Consider the following 13,110-nt stretch of genomic DNA (forward strand, 5'->3'; position numbering starts at 1 on the left):
AATACCTGAATAACAGAATACCAAGATCTGGGTGTATAATAAGATGAAGTTAAAATGAAGAGAATAAAAGGAAAGTTTTGTAACTAGTTGTCAGAGAAAATGCATGGTGTTGGCATCTGAAGTAGTTTCTAGCTAAACACAGAACAGTGTGGTCACTGTATGCCAACCCAGGCCAGTGACTCTAGGGGTAAGTGTTTCTTCTTGCTCATCAAACATTAGCTTATGGTCCCTACATCCCTCTTTCCCATTCTTCCTCCTCCTTCTCTCTTCTTCCATAGCTCAAGACAACTTCATAAATGGCCCTATAGATTAGTGTGCAGGTTGGTTTCAGAACAGATAACAGAGAACCTTAAATTGAATAACATCTAATTTCATTATGTAACATAACTTATCAGACAATGATGTAGAGATGAGGAGAAACTGTGGTTTGGTACAGGTAACATTTGCTTTGGACCCTGCCCAATTTTAGCTGTAGGATTTACACAAGCCATTTTCTTTACAAGCTTCTTCTTCTTCCATATGAAAAGTGAAGGGGTTAGATTAAATGAGCTTAAATCCCCTCCAAGCCTTGAAAATCTATTGTATTATAAACTCTGCTTTACTTATTTCTTTCTTTCTTTTTCTTTTTCTTTTTGTCAATTTGGGGGCTGACCTCTGGGCCTGAGCACTGTCCCTGAGCTCTTCAGCTCAAGGCTAGTACTCTACCACTGAGCTACAGCACCACTTCTGATTTTCTGGTGGTTAATTGGAGATAAGAGTCTCATGGTCCTTGGAGCCTGGGCTGACTTTGAACTGTGATCCTCAGACCTCAGCCTTCTGAGTAGGTAGGAGTACAGGTGTGAGCCACCAGCACCCAGCTTCCTTCTTTCTTTAAGATGCCTGCTATTGTAAAATTTTACTTGTTTATATCTTATGTTCTAGAAGAATGCACTGATGGATAATCAGTTCAGTTGTTTTTCTCATGGCTTTTGGGAAAAATTAAATCTAAACCTTATCACTTAATGCTTTAAAACGAGCTTGGAAGGCAACCATGTTAACTGGAGGTTTCTTGGTGTTTTGAGACGCCACTAAACATCCTTCAATAAAAATTCCTTTGACCCAGACTCACTGTTCTCATAGAAGTAGTGATTCAGCTCAGGGAAATGTGCTTCCAGGGTCACCACAGGGGACCCCATATGTCACAGCTGCACTTGAGCTCTTGCATCATTCCTGCTGCAGTAGCGGAGCCCACTCTCAATATCCAACCCACAACATTTCCCCCACGTGCTCCTCACTGCCAGCCCAAGATTGGGTTTCAGGAGCCTTTGGCAAGTAAGTCTGAATGCCCCTGAAATTTGTTATAAGACTTGCACAAGTACAGCAACAGTCTGTAAAACCCCTTAGCACACAGACACACAGACTGACTCTCTCTCTCTCTCTCTCTCTCTCTCTCTCTCTCTCTCTCTCTCTCTCTCTCTCTCTCTCTCTCTCATAAGCTGGGCTGAGCCCTTTCTCAGGAAGGATATTTGATTCCGTTCATTTCCCAAACTTCCACATGGTTTACTTTTATCATAGGCCTCACATTGCATCTAGAGTATCTCTCTCTTATAAGGATGGAGATTAATTGATCATTCATTCCTCTTTTTAAATGTCCATGGAGTGTCTAGGTGGATGAGATTCAATGCACGGTCCAGAGTATACATGTCACTGGCCAAGACCTTGGAACAACTTACACTTGCTGGTAGTCTTCCAGTGATTCATTGCTTGTATCTTTCCCTTTGCCTGACTATCTTCTAGTTGTAGAGCGAAGTTGGTAGTACTTGTGTGGTGAGCAGGTTTACTGCCTGAGAAGACTTCAACTCTTGAGATTTGAAAGAACAAGTTGGAAAATTAGGGCAAAAGAATTCAACTTTTTTTTTTCTTGATTGCCATTTGTTTGATTACTTTCATTATACAAATGACCTAATCCAGAAAAGCAGCAAGTAAACAGTTTCCTCATTGATCCATTTAAGAACGTCTGGAGAGTAAGACAATTTTCTAAATTCCTACTTCTTTCTCAATTATGTCCTGTCTAATTATTGATCTGATGTTTTCCCTGTCCCCTCTGTCTAGCCTTTCTTTACCTTCCAAGCTCTGAGCAATGTATCCATTCTGATAGTGCTACAAGTTATCCTAGTTGTTAAGCAAGGTTGCTGTGCCAAGTCTACTACTGGAGCAGATCTTTCTGTTATGCAGAGTAAGCACTTGACCTAGAAAATGGGTAGCAACAAAATCCCCAGTTCTTCGGGAATCCAATTCCCTAGGTGAGTGTTGGAACCTAACAACTGAGTCAGCCTTACCAGCATCATCCGCTGAGACACAGGGGTGATGCAGTCAGAGCCTACCTCTGGGGCTCTGTTACTTCTCATGCAAACCACTTAGCTTGCCTAGAAACAACTTAATACCTTTTCAAGGGATAAACAGACTCACTAACCCAGGAGGCTGATAGACAAGCACATCTCCAGGGTTTCTCCCCCATGGAGTAAATTCTCTGCTATATCTCGTCAGAAAGTTGGCTCTCTGGTATACAGTCCCAAGAGAGCAGACTTTCCTCACTGGGTACTCATCCTTTGGCATCCACATTCTTCCACACATCACTTTCCTCCCTCTTTTCCTCCTCCAGAAAAAAAGCATCTCAGCATTCATCTCCATATTGCACAGATCAGATGATCTGATCACCACAGAGTTTTGTATGTAAAAACTACTGTTTTGAGAAGTTTTGTATATTCTTTTTTTTTTCTATTTGTTTTCTACAGCTTGAGAAGAGAGCTGGCAAACTGTGAATCTAATTTACTCTTGTCGCCAGCAGATATATTTTGGCTTCTTGGTAAGAATCTATGTTACACCAGGAACAATACATTGCCCTCCGATCAGTATTGTGCCCCTAAATCCACAAGCTCCTTCAGCCCTATCTTATATTCTTCCTTACACAAAGCCCCAAGATTCTTTGCTATTATTTATTTCTAAAGAAAAAAAGCATGAGAAAATGTATTTGTAATCCTGGATAAATGTTTAATATTAATTTAGCCTTTCATAGTATTATAGGTTTGTATCTATTCAGAAATCACAAAGATTCAGTACAGACAGAATCAATCTATTTAGAATGTCTAATTTTTCAAACAGATATTTTCTTATGGAATTTTTCTATATAACAACATATGTAGAATTATAATGAATTAGAGCACAATTTACAGCAATTTAGAATTATCAGTTTTTCCTGAGCACATAGACACATTTGAACAACTTAAGAATCCCATTGTTAGTGATGCAATGGACAGCAAATTAAGAACAACCAATTGCTGAACTGTACGTAGTTTGGATATACATCTTCTTACTCAAGGAATGGTGCTGATTTTTAAAAGAATTTTTGACACCAGGCCTTGCTTATCTAGCTGGACATTCTAATTTGTCTATTCACTAAAATGGACAAAAGCAAAAGGCAAGGTTACAGAGTAACTATGTCATTATCAGACTCACAGTTCCTTTCAAAAGTGCACAAACAAATGGGTTGGAAAAACTTTAAGTAGCAACAAATGAGCAACAAATCAGAAGAGATTTGATGCAGTTTAATTCTTGCCAAGAACAAGGTCACATCATTATATGAACTGACCACAAGTTTTAAAAGATATTTAAGAACAATCATTTTAGCATACATTAAAAGCAATGCTCCTACCACTAGGTGCTGGAGGTAGGTGCTTTGCATCATACTGAGATGGTTTTATAAGCAAACCTAGGTAGATTTTTGTCCTCAAGTGAATAACAAATGATGTTACCTTCCCATAGGTAAATCAATAACTACTGGGAAAAAAAAGATAAAATGTCTTTCCACCCCCAAACACACTTTATGATATGGTAAGGAGAGCTGGTATTTTATCAGATTTTCAAAAGTAGTCAGTTATATATTTTTTAAAAAGCATATTACTGTGTAATTGAACCTGCTCCTCACTAAGCAAACAGATTAGATGTGCCCTCAACTGGCTAAGATTGTATCTGTTTTCAAGTACAGCTAATTGTCAGAGCATGAAGTTCTTGTGTGTACATGCTGATTCTTGGTTTGCGCATGAAGAACAGTGCCTATGCACTTTGTGTAGCTATAATGTAGGTAACCATGTGTAATTTCAGTGAAATGGTGTATAGATGTATTGTAATTTAATTTAATGTGATTTTTGGCTATTCATCTAAATGCAATAGACACAATGATAAGTGATTTTTTTTTAAGACTCATCGTTTTCTTCTTAGCTATCTAGGAGCAAATCATTTTTTTTCTCCTTTCTTAATGTGGTTTGGTGGTAAATATCAATGAGACAACTTATCTATGACTCCTTTGTACTGACAACTGTTTGAAAAAAAATGTGTCCAGCATCTTTGTAAATATACAATCCAGAGTAGGGATGGGATACATTTGTACCCTGGTTGTAGAAGGGTATCTGATGTCTGCATAATCCATGATGATACACGGGCTGTGGAGCTTTTGATGGTCTAAGCTTAGGTCAGTTTAGAATGAGGACATTCACTTGCAGGAAGTGGTGTAGTCACTTAGTGGATGAGGCTCAGAGAGCCAACAGGTCAACCTGCTCCTCTGTGTACGAGCAGCATGTCTTCCGGGAAGGGTCAGCCTCTGTAGTTTCCAAATGCTCATTGCAGTGCTCATGACTCAAAGGCTCTGAAGAGCTTTCTTGTCCCCCTTGGCCTCCTGAGTCAGTATACAAGGGATAAATATTTACTGAATAGCTGCCACGTTAGTGAAACCCCTAAAAGCACAGTCCTGGAAGCAAACTTTCCAGTTGTCATTTTGAGGACATTAGAAGCACAGGAACAGATAGTGTATAGCCTTGGAGGTTACAGAGGGACAAGTAAAGTACAGATCCCATAAATGTGAAGGGAGGATGACTTCCTCTACCCAGTGTGCTCTGTGTGAAACCTTGAAGTGACTTCAGAGGAGGTTAAGAAATAGCAGCATACAAGCACAAGTCTGTCCCCTGGCCAGGAAATGCAGTGCTCTTAGATTACCACTCCCTGTCATCTTCTCCTTTCCAAGGACAGAGAAGAGTTTGCCATGTCCTGCAGGAAGCCCTGAATGACTCCTCTCTTTCCTCACGGGTATGGAATCTAAAGCCATGAAGTATAACTGAAGGTCACAAAGCATTTAGGTGTGCAGATGGGTGAAGGTTGGGAATATGTCCTTGAAAAATGTGGCTTCTTCAAATTCTAGAAGAAACATGTATTGAAAGGAAACTAGCCTTTAGGCAGGATTAGCTTTTGGAGATTCTCATATGTCCATGTCCAGAATGAAAGATACCAAGTAATTGTTTCCCTCACCTTCATATATGATCTGTAGTCCTGCAGCCTAGAGCACTGATAGCACACAGTATGGAAAGACTTGAGCTGACTTTGAGATGGTTTCTTATGTATGGTACTAGGAGATGTGTTGTGGGCAAAGCACATTTTGGGTAGTTGAGGTTTTTCATTTTCGCCTTTAGCTTTTTAAGCTTTCTTACAATGTGGACTGATTACTGTAACACTTTGTGTGTAAAATAACTGGATATTCTTTCTATGCTGGAAATAACCTGTGAATCCAATATTGTCTCACTAAGTGTTTTAACTTTTATGTATATATATATCTATCTATCTATCTCTAATGAATAAATGTGGATTCCAATTTCTCTTGGCTGTTGTCTCTTCTTGCATTCATATTTTACTTTATTGTTAGTCATGGGAGGGTCCTTACTCTCTACTATAAATGTTGGGAAAGGTTTTAGAGTGAAGCCTATGGTTTCTACATAAATATTTTTCTAAGAACTTCGATATATAACGAAGTCACTTTGAACAGTTAACTTGTGGGTAAGGAAATTAATGGTAATCAGTAAGCCAGTTCATATAGGCTAGCCCCTGAATCTCAGCAGCTTAAAACAACCCCTGTTTATTTGACTCATAGGATACATCCATCACCACCCAGCAGAAGACTCAACAAGAAGTGTTTTGGTACATTTTTTTGTTACTAAAGTAATGAAACACTGGAAACTGAATACCTCACAAGGAAAAGAATATTTTTACTTTGGCTCATGGTTTGGGATGCTGAAATATCCATCTTGGGTGGCCATGTTCATTAAGGGCCTCCTGCTACATTCTATATACATATGCGAATACAGCTCATTACCCCGGCCTTGATCCCCTGTGTGTTTTGTTTGTTTGTTTGCTTTTGGTTCTGTGGTTCTTTTTGTTGTTGTTTGTTTGTTGTTGTTTGAGACAGCTCACTAGCCTCAAATTTGCTATCTATTTTTAGGCTGGCCTTAATCTAATGATCCTCCTCCCTTACTTCCTGAGGGTTGGGATTATAATAATGTGCCACCACACCCAGGTCATCACTCTGCTTTTCAGAAAATTGTTTTATCACGTCTCTCTGAACACCTAAATAAGGTCTGGTTATTTTTAATTTTCCTCAAATGGAGACCATACTGAAAGGAGCCTTCTTTTTGTTCTTTTCTTTTCTTTTCAATGGACAATGTGTTTCTCAGTCCAGCCATATTTTTCCAAGTAGCTGTGGCTCATTTCTCTTACCATGTCTCACTATGACAGGTCTGAAATATGCCACATGTTGTCCATTCATTTTTCTCCTAATGGATAGGTCACCTTATTTCCACTTGTTTTTCTGTAACAAACAGGGCTTTTGAGAACACTGTCTGTGTTTCTTGTGAGTGTCCTAGAAGGCTTTCTTTTTTTTTTAAACCACTCCTGGGGCTTGAACTCAGGACCTGGGCACTATCCTTGTGCTTTCTCAAGGCTAGCACTCTACCACTTGAGCCACTTCTGGCTTTTTCTGTGTTTGTGGTACCAAGGAATCAAACCCAGGGCTTTGTGCATGTTAGGCAAGCAGTCTACCACTAGGCTATGCTCCCCCCCCCCCCCAGAAGGATTTGGTACCTGTGCTTCTAGGTGTGATAATGATCATAAATCAGTGTGTATATGTGTATGTGTGTGTGTGCGCAAGTGTGTGCGTGTGTACATAGACACACCTGTTTTGTGATTAAAAAAAAAGTTCCCATTCAGACTACCTGTTTGTTCATTGCCCCCTTAGCAAGCTGCCTGGGCACCCCTCTGGATGCCCCTGATAATCCATATACTGCTCTCTGTTTCTAAAGTCCATTTCCCCAGAGGCTCACTGTAGCAAGCAAAGCTTCTTTCGTAGGAGGGTGTAGAGTTAAAAATGGAGCCTTCTTTACTCAGGCTCACTGGGAAGCCCTCTGAGTTATAGACATGATGGTAACTAGGTAGGAACCACCAAGTCTTTCGTGTCATGTGAGCAAAAATGTATGAGGAATGATAGATTCCATCAGTAGCAGCAGACTGCTGGCTAGGAGATGAACTGTTATGTGACAGAGAAAGTTACAAGAAGTAACATACAAAATTCCTACCTAAGAATTTCAAGCCATATCTTCAATCAATCCCCACTGCAACAACAATACCATTAACTGGTTATTTTTTGGTTTTGGTGGTACTGGGGATTTGAACTCAGAGCCATATGCTTGCTAAGGCTCCTACCACATGAGCCATATCCACAGTCCTTAGGGCTTTATTTATTTTTCAGATAGAGTCTCATTTTTACCCAGAGTTGGCTTTGGACTCTAATGCTACTATCTCTTGGATTATAGGTGTGTATTACCATGCTCAGCTTGTTCAGAGCGAGAGGGGGGGAGGGAGAGAGAGAGACAAAGAGAGAGAGAGAGAGAGAGTACTATCTTGCTAACCTTTTGTCAAGGCTAGCCTCAAATCACAACCTTCCTATCTACCTCCCAAGTAGCTGGGTTAACAGATGTGAACCAACACAGCATCTCTGGACATGGTCTTTTATAAACAAAAGACATTTCTTTGTCATAGTCCTAGACACTGAAGGTCCAAAGTCATGGGGGTGTTTTGGTTCCACTGAGTTCCCTCACTGGGGTTCCAGATTGCTGTTATCTCTTGTTCGCACCTAGATAAAGGGCGATGGAAATGTTTGAGGCCCCTTTCATGAGGGTGCTAATTCCATTTGTGAGGGCTCCATTCTCATGAGCGGATTGATCACCTCCTCAAAGCTCCACCTGATGATACCATCCCTTGAAAGTTGGGAATTCAACATGGGAATTTGTATAGACAGGAGTATGGCATTCCCTGCCACCTGGCTGCCTCATGCTGGAGGACACAAAGGACAGTATCTCCTCCCCGCACCGCCCCCCCTCCCCGCAGCATATGAACCTTGTGGCTACCCCTTTCCAGGCACCGTGACAAAGACAGGCAGTCAAGGCTGCTCACTTCAAAGGGCTACCAGTGAGGAAGGGTTTGAGGGTTCATCTGCATCTGGGTAGTTTTCATGAAGATGCTTCCCAACTTCAGCCCAGACAGGAAAGCCAGGATGGGAGTTCCATCTACACAGGCAACGTGGGTCACACTAGAAGAGAGACCATAGAGTCCCTGCAAGAAATACTTCCTGGTAGTTGTTCAAGTTTATTTAATTCATCCTTCTAATCAAGTTCCATATGTAGTTCTTATGTCCTTGTATAATAAACTAAGGTTCAAGTTAATTGTATCTATATAACTTACCCCCAAAGAACTGTAAAAGACCATCCGATGGAAATAACCATGTTTACTCTGAAACATTTAAAAGCAAATTCCCCAAAGCAGACTTATTAAAAATAACACACACACACACACACACACACACACACACACACACACACACACACACACAAACTTATCTACTCTCTTCCCCTCTATACAAAGTCAGAGGCATTTGGAGAAAAAAAAATCTTTGTTACTCATAGTAATCACTGTTTGGAAAAATTTAGTGGCTTTCAGTTAAAGGGGGGAAAAGGAAGATAAGATATAGAACTCTCTCTGCCCACATTACCATCTCTGTGTGCATGAGCTGGTTCTGCTGGAATCCTCTAATGGCTGTCATTTCTCAGATGTTTTCAAGGCCTGTGTAGCATCTTGTTCACAGAGGGAGGAGATGTGGAATTTCCCAGTTTTCTTCATCTGACTGGAAAGCTCAAATATCAACATGGTCCTCTGTCTTCACTGGGTCCCCAGAGTGTTGTCTCATCTTGGTGATGAGGCTATAGGTCACTCCAGACTGTGAAATCTAAGGCATTTGGAGGGAGATTATTTCAAATGGAGCCCTGGCCTTTTTGTATGACTCCAGTCAAAATGGGTAAGAGGTAACTCTATATAACTATGAACTAAGTGGTTATGATTACATTCTGGTTGCTGTAAGCCATTGAATTGGTAACTTAGCCTCACTTGGGAATGGAGGATCCTCTATGAAATAAGAGGTTTGATAAGAGAAGATCATAAAGCAGTTTGCATAGTACCGGAAAAATAGTAAGTATTCACCAATGATGTCATTGTAATCATCACTATCGTTATTTGTCATCATTGCCATCCTTAGTGTCATCAATCCTAACTTCTTAGTGACTAAATAAAACAAGCTACACCTCCTTTCTCCCCATTTCACCTTTTTCTATCCATACCACAGGGATGTCAGCATGTAATACACAGCTCATTTTCCCTCCTCCAAACATGGGCTTTGTTATCTGGATCTCTTCTGATCCAGAAATAATTCATCCTCTACCTCAGACAAAGTTCCTGGACATGATAAGGTGTATTAGCTGATGTTCCAGATGCATCTGGTTGCTTGCCAAGGATCTGATGCACAGCACTAGATTTGTTCAGGAAAATGATATAAGACTTAGCCTAGCCAATGTGGCCAGTGAGTGAAAGAATTCCTTCATTTCAGGATGTCATGTTTCCACTTGGATGGGAGTTTGAAGTTCCATCATTCCAATGAAAACATGACATCCGTAAATGAAGCAATTCTCTTCCTCACTGCAGAAGTCCCCCAGGGCATCTTCAGATCACAAAGGTGCATGGATTGGTAAAGACTGATGTCGTGAGAAAGGCCACTTCTGTGGAATGTGTCCAACTACATAGAACCCCCCAGAAGTCCCTTGGCTGGGATGATTCCCAATAACCTCCCTTCCCATCATCCCTTTTTCTTCATTTACAAATGAAGCTCACAGTATTTATTCCAAAGCAGAATTTGTGAGAAAAAAATTGGAGCTTTTGATTGGAGGAGTTCATACAGGGCTATGCAAAAATCTTCTCTAGTCCTGTGTGGTTCTTGGCAACATCACCCACCAGCACAATCTTCATAATCCAGTTTTTGTTTTAAATAGTGAAAGTAATCACTAGTAAACATTTGACATGTTGAATTAAAACCCCTTTGAAACCTTTGTACAGTTACTTAAGGATAATAAAATAAAGTATTTTACCTTAAATACAATAATAAGAGTAACAACATCATTATTGTGTTAGTTAAGAGTTCCAAGAAGCAGATCCCATATTTGTGTAGGGGTGGAGGGGAGTACATTTGGTGACCCTTCTAAGGGTAGAAAGGAGGCAAGACACAGAAAGGGGATGAGTTGAGCCAGCAGATGGACAGTGGACAAATCTGCCTTACAGGATCCCCTTTGAGGAAGCTTGCCTTATCAGACATAGGCTGTCAGCTACTTATTGGGGAGGGGGTAAGGGAACACAACATATTACCTGTGATTACCTATGAGTTATTAGTTTTCTTTCTTTCTTTCCTGTGGGATTTTTTTGGGGGGTAGTTTATTTGAGATAAGAGTTTCAAGATTTTTCCTATCCCGGCAGTTTTCAAACTGTGATCCTCAGATTTCAGCCTCTTGAGTAACTAGGATTTATAGACATGAGTGTCTCACATAGTGTTAAAATAGCCTTAAGGAACAATAAAGGACAATCAATAAGTCAATCTTCTTTTTAGATTGTTTAAAGTATTTTAATAGAAAATTTATTTAGCTAAAAAAATCATTCTGAATGAAAATTGAAAGCCAAAAATCAGCTCATCATTCATCTTTTGTTCAAATGCCAATGAGCAAGTAATTTGTACTATACTTAGAATCAGCCCCACTTTTTTTGTCTAGTAGGCAAAGCCTGTTTTAGAGTCATTTTGATCAGCTTTGCTCATTTTGAAAATCATTTAAGAGCACATCAGTGCTGACCCCAGCCCTTCCTATAATAAAATGTGTCCCTGATAAAAAAGGACTAGTAGGTTCAGGCAGAAGCAGTGTGATACAGGAGTTAATAGAACATATTCTGGCCTTGAGCTGTTAAGGTAATATCCAAGCTGAGCCACTAACTAGAGAAGGAGCACACTTTTCCTATAGACTGAAGATAATAAGGAACTTTTATCTCTAGGTATTATGATGTATCTCATTGCAGTTTCTTATCTTAGCATGCACTGCTTGCTCTGTGCCAGAGAATGTTATGAGATCTTCAAGATACTAGATTGTTTAGATGAGACAACTCTGTAAGCTGCGCTCTATTGTCTAGACCTCTTTAATCACAAAGAGGTTGAATTACTAAATTGCGTAGTTCAATACTTGATAGATGCCCATGTCCATCCACATCCTCTTGTACCTCCTTCTGTCTTTGCAAGTGCTCAGATTCAGTTCTTTGTGTCCCTCAGACACATAATACATGTCTGCAGTATAGTAGACATCCAATAAATGATGGTTAACTAACAGCTTATCAATGTTTCCTCCGGTATATGACCTATGAGTCCTACACAAAGCACAAGATGTTGATTAAAACAGGAAACATGGGCCATCAGCTGTACCCTGGTTCCTTTTTTTCCTCTCCTGGCAACCTAGGTGCACTCCCACTGCATACTGAGCCTTTAGGGCTAAGAGTCTTGTACTCACTCTCTCCCCTCCCCCCACCCCACCCCCATTCTCAAGGCTGTAGGAGTCTTTCTTTGTAGGCCTGGGGGAAGCTCTCAGGCATCCACTAGCATCCACTAGGGGGTGCATCATCAATAGGCCAGAGAGAGCCAACAAAAGGATTGAAAAGAGCAGAGAAAAACAGTTTCTGGAAAAGGAGGTGAATCTGAATGGGAAAATTTCCACTGATCTCATTCCTTGCTTGCCAAGGAGCCCAGGAATTTTCAGTTAGCTGTGACACAAAGCTCGCTACAGTGTGTCCGAGAGAGTATGACAAAACACATGAGATCTTAGCATAGAGCTCCACGAATCCAGTATTGCCAGTGGCTTTGCAACACAGACCTGACTTTTGTGTTTCTGAGCTACAGTGTTCTAAAAACCAGGGAAAGGAGTTTCAGAGAGTAAGAGAGAAACCCAGGTGACCGACTCACCCTTCCCTGAATGCATTTGATTCCTCCCCAAACAATCAGTCTGCTAACTGAGAGGTGGTGGCATTACATTGTATCTGTGACAAGTTATATATCCACTGTGTGGGTAAACATTTTCTTTCTGAGCTGTATTACTCAAGTCTTACACTTCTTTGCATTTTCTACTTATTACCCTTCTGACAACATCTCCTGGTGTTTCTTTCTTCAGTTTTTAATGAGATTTAAAGAATCCTGGGAGGGATAAAAATTAAAAGTAAAGCTCTTTCTGAACTCCAGTAACCCAACCTGAAGTTTGAATTGCCCTTAAGCTCTTTTTGCTGCAAACCTGTCTCTACTTCTGTATGGACAAGTTCCTAAGTAGTCTACAGACTATCTCCAGAAATAGACCCATGGAATTTCTGCCTCACTTCTGCTCTTTCTCTCCATGTGTAGAACCCTCCCTGAAGCATGCCTCTGGCAAGGCCTATATGTAATAAGATGTTCACAATAACAAAACTGTATATTCCACCATTCCCCAGAAAACAGAAAGAGGAGGGCAATCTTCAGTGTCTTTTTTTTTCTCTTTGTGCTGGTACTAGGGCTTGAACTCAGAGCCTGGATGCTTGCTGCCTGTTAGCTTTTTCACACAGGCTGGTGCTTTACCACTTGAGCTCTATTTTTGGCTTTTTTGCTGGTGAATTGGAAGAGTCTTACAGACACTTCCCTGTCCAAACTGGCTTCCAACCAATCTTCACATCTCAGCTTCCTGAGTTATTTCTGATGGCTATTTGACTATCAGAGAGAGAGAGAGAGAGAGAGAGAGAGAGAGAGAGAGAGAGAGAGAGAGAGAGAGGGAGGGAGGGAGGGAGGGAGGGAGGGAGGGAGGGAGGGAGGGAGGGAGAGAACAG

This window comes from Megascapheus bottae, chromosome 16 (assembly GCF_031878675.1).
Source record: "Megascapheus bottae isolate mThoBot1 chromosome 16, mThoBot2.hap1, whole genome shotgun sequence".
NCBI classification, from domain to species: domain Eukaryota; kingdom Metazoa; phylum Chordata; class Mammalia; order Rodentia; family Geomyidae; genus Megascapheus; species Megascapheus bottae.